Source organism: Callospermophilus lateralis, chromosome 1, assembly GCF_048772815.1.
Source record: "Callospermophilus lateralis isolate mCalLat2 chromosome 1, mCalLat2.hap1, whole genome shotgun sequence".
Classification (NCBI taxonomy): Eukaryota; Metazoa; Chordata; class Mammalia; order Rodentia; family Sciuridae; genus Callospermophilus; species Callospermophilus lateralis.
Window position 1 is genome coordinate 142,016,442 of NC_135305.1, and position 6,087 is coordinate 142,022,528.

General features: G+C 43.2%; 1 pseudogene; it reads left to right on the forward strand.

Annotated features, from left to right (window-relative positions):
- Positions 1–2,708: 2,708 nt before the first annotated feature.
- Positions 2,709–5,423, forward strand: LOC143399157 (chondroitin sulfate synthase 1 pseudogene; annotated as a pseudogene).
- The last annotated feature ends 664 nt before the right edge of the window (positions 5,424–6,087 follow it).

Genomic DNA, 6,087 nt, shown 5'->3' on the forward strand with positions numbered 1-6,087 from the left:
CACAGCCGGGCTTTCTGAGACCACTCTCGCTTCATCTCTAGATTTTGGAGGTAAGTGTGTGTTTGGTCAACATGGAAGTTATGAATCCTCTGGGCATCTTATTAATAGGAAGCCACTCAAAATAGCTATGGGGACAAAAGAAGAGACTGAGGAGTTGGAGGTTCAGCATTCAACTTTCTTCAAGCTGCTTTGGGCAAAATATCACCATTGACTTCCCTGACCACTGGTTACAGTCACTTTCCAGGTTTTGAATCCTTTGCCACTTTTCCAATTCTTCTGAGCTGTTTTTTTTTTTTTTTTTTAATTGCGTCTAGTTCTGATGGGCTGCTGCCCTTTCATATTCCTGTCCAAAGGCAGGGCAGCTCCCTGCTGAGAGACCACTGATGACAAGTGACTCAGCATAAGGTCACCATAGACCCTCACATTCCTCATGGTCCTATTAGTATCTCCCACATGGACTTTGGTTTCATCTTTGGCATTTCATTTAATATTTCTGTTCTTGTTTACATGCTTTTATGTATTTCACGTGTTATACATTGTTTACTTAATCAACTGACTACATTTATGGATTTACCACCAATTTTAGTCTCAAACATTGTGTTTGACACATCTCATTCTGCAATGTACAATAAGTGGCCACATTTATTCTTATTTTTTTAATCTTCCATGCTTTATGTGACATGTAAAAAAGCACTACAATCCAGTCCTGACAGACAAAACAAATTAAGGTACCTTATTTTCTGTGAAGTTCATCAGTATCACAGTTTCCATGGCTGAGCTTTAAAAAATGAATTCTCAAGTATTCCTCAAGCAGAGAGGATCCTGCCTCTGAACTAAGGTGAATTCCAGGTTTAGGGCTATGAACTGAGGCAGATGAGAGTTAGTGTCAATCTGAGATTCTCCTCAGGGAGCCTGTCTATTTTTTTGCAGGGAGAAGTGACCAAGTGCCCCCTTCCCTCATGCAAGACCACATAGGAAATTCTTCCTGAGAAAGGTATGCATGGCTGGAGGTGGGAGGAAATGCCAGAGAAGACTGTGCAGGCAACTTTGGAAGACCCTAAGATAGAGAAGCCTTCCCATGGATGACTTCTGGACAGTGATAAAAAGTCCCCTGAGATTAGCAGGAGGCACATGCAGTCATGCTGGGAGAAGGAAATAGACCCGAGGAGCCGCATATTCTCACACTGTGCTCCCTCCTACAGCATCTGAAGCTTAGTATGTTCTCCCTTACAAAATTCAACCAGTGTGGTCTGCCATGCTTACACATACAATCAGCCTCCTTCAGTGCATTTCCCTGGTGAGGTCTTCTTTGTCCCTTGGCTATTTCCAGTGTCTGGGGTGTGATCCTGTGTTAGTCTGACCCTCAGAATATCACTGCAATGTCACTGCAACCCCAGACACAGATTAAAAACTCCTGATGTCCATTCAGGGACTACAGTTGGACTCCTCCTTTTCACCCCAAGGCTGGCCTCACTCCTGAACTCTGTGCAACCAAAGCTTCTCTCCTGGATTCCTCTGAATGCCCTTCCACTGACACTTGCTGGTTGAGGATTCACAGAGTGGAAGCCCCTCTCCTGAGGACCCCAAATCTTCTGTCCCTGGAGAGCCTATTGTCAGTATGTCTAGCCTCACTCTGTGCCAGTTGTGCCAAAATGTACCCTGTCCTGTGTCTCTGATTGGTGGCATTGACGGTGCATGGGAAGTCATGGCAGGTCACGTTCATGTCAACAGGTGCCTTGTTTCTGTTAGAAGAGAATCTGCCAAACCCAAGCCTATCTCCCCACATGCAATAGTGTACAGAAATTGTGTGAAAGTTTGTGTGGATGCAGGCTTCTTAGGTATTGAGAAACCAAGACTCATGTGTTCCATTTAATGTCATCACAGATAATGACAGACTTCTGCCAATGTGCTGATTTCTACATATATTTTACCCATTTTTTTTTTTTAGGTTCCTCACTGATCCACTAGCAGCTTCCATTGTGATTTGTTTATTTTCCCCCATCATACCACTTTTGTTACCTTTCATGTCCTTTTATTAATTTTTGAAATTTATTTTTATAGTGGTTTCTATGTGCTTTACATCAATACCAACATAGTTTGCAATGATGCTGCCTGAGTTGTATTGTCATGTTCCCTCTCCTCCCACCCTCATGTATTCCTTCTTGTTTATGATGCTGTTGTCATAAGTATGATGTGCATACTGGCATTCTTGTGTTCATTTCCATTATTGATTCAAACTATGAACTTTATTTCTCCTGTCTTTAATTCACATGGTAATATGTTAGAAACTAAATTACAAAACTATATCATTGTTAGGATTTATGATCAGCTATGTAAGTACCTTTAGCAGAGATATTAATTCTTCAGGTTCTCAAGTTCCCATTTCTTACCCTTCTTAAGTTTTAGGACTCCCCTCAGTATTGCATGCTGGGCAGGACTACCAGAACCCCAAATGAGCTCTGTAACTCTCCCTTTTGTGGTGGTCAGCTCTTTTTCACTGTGACCATTATACCTGACAGGAAAAAGTTAGAGAAGGGCACATTAATTTTTGGCTGGTGGCTTCACAGGTCTCCATGAGCTTCTGAGTCTATCACAAGAACAGCATGGTAGAAGGGCATGGTGGAATATGTAGAAGAATAAAACTAGACCATTATTTCTCACATTGCATAAAAATCAACTGAAAATATATCAAAGAGAAATGGTGAGCCATGTCTGAGCATGTGAAACAGCAGCAGCAGTCTAGGCCACAAGGAGAACAGGTGTGGAGCCTGCCTGGGTGCCATCAGGGCAGGACAAGATCTCTGAGCAGGTGCCATTGCCATTGCCTTTGCACTGCCCCCACACTTCCATGGAAAAGGAAGAATAGTCATGGCGGTGTTGCTCAGGAGATGCAGCTTGCATGAACAGGGCATGTTCTACTCTTAAAGGAGCAGGTCACTGTGGTGTGTGGGCAGGTGTGCATAATGAATCTTCAGCACCAGGCCTGCTGTCAGCTCTGCAGCCGCCATGGGCATGGCTGGCCCTAGTCACCCGCTGAGCATCTGGGACCAGGCCCTAGTCACCCGCTGAGCATCTGGGACCATCATGAGGGCAAGCTGGTCTCTGCCACTGGAAGCTGTGGTGGTGGGTTCCTGAACATAGGTGGTGGGAGCGGCCCTGCAGGCAGATTGGCATGGGCATGGCTCCAGGCAAGTTGGCGAGCCTAGCTCTGCTTGTTGCCTCAGATCTGGCTCCTGCTGGGCTTTGTGCTGGCCTCACAGGCTTGTTCTTCTCTGTGCTTCAGAGCTACAACCAGTGAGACCCGTGGGTCAGTTGTGACATAGCAGACTGGAGGACTGTGGGCACAGCAAAAGGACCCAGGCCTGCAGGGCACAGGAAGATGTCTGTGAGGCACAAGGCTTTTCCCAGTTGGTGGCCTCATATGACAGGAACCTCCTCTTTGTGGGAGTAATGACCACCCAGAAATACTTCAGACTCCTGCTGTGTCCACCTTCAGAACATGACCTAAGACAATTCTTGGGATAGTGGAGTTTTTCTCTACTGAGGGTTCAGACACATCTGTACCAATTCCAGAAGTGCCACTGTGGGGTGTGGATGGCACTTGCCCACCCCAGAAGACTTTTATGATGCTTAAGTATATGCATGAGCACCACTTAGACAGTGATCTGGAAGCAGATGATGATCTTTATATCAAAGGAGATTATCTGAAGAGATTTCTGAGGAGCTTGAATATCAGTGAGCCCCTGTTTCTCAGGCAGACAGGACTGAGCTCTACAGAAGTGTTTTGGGTCTTGTGAGATGCATCAGCTTTTTCTTAAAAGGAGAATTCTGAAAAGAACAAGAAGGGGTACATCTGAGAACTCCATTACAGTAAGATTCTCCAAGCTATCACATTTAACCTGAACAAAAACCAAAGCTACCAGCATAAACTGCATAGCTACATTCTCAGTCAGCAAATTGCAGAGCAGCATCATCACACAATACAGTTCCAATGAGAAATCATCCTAATGAGCAAATACAGCAACACCGAGATGCATAAAGAGGACCAACATCTGGGAATCCTTGCTTCCTTCCTGAGGTTTCAGTCCTGCCATCAAGAGGAAATTCTGCAATGGGAATTTCTGACTGGGTAGAATTTATATTTGGCTGTGGAGAGTTAGCAAACCTGCACCCCCTCCCCCCCCAAAAAAAAAGGAATGAACTCAGCCTAGATGGAAGCCTTGGGTGACATCTTCATGTAGGTTGTGGAAATGATCAAGGCCACCACCAAGACCTAGGAATGCATCATGGATTTCAAGTAGATCCTGTGTGGCTATCATCTTGTGGTGAATCCCATGTATGGGGCAGAGTACATTCTGAACCTGCTCCTTCTACACAGGAAGTATAAAGGCAAGAAGATGTCAGTTCCAGTGAGGAGGCATGCAGACCTATAGCAGATTTTCAGCAAGATCCAGTTTGTGGAGCATTAGGAACTAGACACTCAGGAGCTGGCCAACAGAATCTGAAAACCTATTCTTCCTCTCTAGTTCCCTGAAGAAGCTTCTTCCTTTCCAGTTCCCTGGATCCAAGAACAAATGCAAAGAGCCCAAAGATTAAAATGTCATATACTGGATATTTTGACATGTTTATGGGTTTCTGGGAAACTTGGGGAAGACATGTCCCACCCCAAATCAGAACACCAAAGTGGTTGTACTACATTTTAATTCTGACTCCAACCCTGATAAGGCTAAACTAGTAGAACAGATGAGAGATTATAGCTGTAAGTACCCTAAAAGTGATATGAAGATTTTGCCTGTGTCTGTAGAATTTTCAATTGTTCTGGCCCTCAGGGTGGGATGTTCTCAATTATTAACAAATCTGCACTTCTTCTGTGAAATTGACTGCTGTTTACCATGGAACTCCTGCAACAGCGTTGAGCAAATACAGTTTGGGGCCAACAAACACATTCCCCAATCATCTTTAGACAGTGTGATTGAAACATTATTTATGGTGAGAAAGTTACCATGGAAAACCATTTTTCCTTTTACTCAAAAAAAAAAAAAAAAAAACTGGCTTCTAAAGAAGCTGTGTTTTTGACATTACTGGTACTTAAAGGGATATCTTGCCCAAGTGGGTGGCAATTTCCATTTTCATCTGGGGATGAAGGATCTGGAAATCTTCAGCAATGTTCTCCAAGCAGGTTTGAAGATGTTCAGAAGCCAGGATGTAGGAATAGTGCATGTCCAGCACCCTGTCTTTCATGAACCCTAATCTGGATTCCCAAAGAATACAAAATGTGTTTGTGGTCCAAAGCATCATCACATGATTCCATGCAGCAATTAGCTGAAATGTGACTGGAGAAAAATAATCCAAGTTACAGTCAAAGCAGCCAGTCAACTCCGCTGGCCAAAACATTTTTAATTATCTATTTAAAAAAATTTTAGTTAGATCAGCTATTAAAGTCCATGCAAGGATACAATTTCTAAGTGATTTTCTTACATAAGACTCCTTTAATATTCAGCTTTGTGAACAAAATTGTGATTAGTGTTTGCCTTTGAATACGTATTCCTTTGAACATTATGTAGCAGAAATGTTTTGGATGATTTGAAATGTCTTGGATGAAAAAAAAAATCTCTTGAATGCCTTCCAGGTCCCTTCTCTACAGTCCTATGACAAAAAAATGAACATTCTCATGAAGTATTACTGTAACAAAAAGATACAAAACACTGTAACATTCTGGTTTTTTAAAAATATTGCTCAGTTTTGTCTCTTTTTACAAGTTGTTTTAAAGTCATCTCAAGTTCTAGTGCAGGAAGTTGAGCAGCAAGTGCATGCAACTGATGTTGCGGTCTGGTCTTATGGCAGTGTTGAGATGGTGAAACCTTTAATATCTGAGGATTGTGGAAGGTCTTCAGTCATAGATGGTGTACCCTTCAAGGGGAAAATGGAGTCCTCATTTCTCTCTCTCTCTTCCTCTTTTCCTTACCTGCCTTGAGGTGGGATGATCCTCTCTACCGCGTGCTACCCAACATGATCGACTTCCTTACTTCAGGGCCAAAGTGATGGAGTCAACTAATCATGGACCAAAACATCCATACCTGAGAGGCA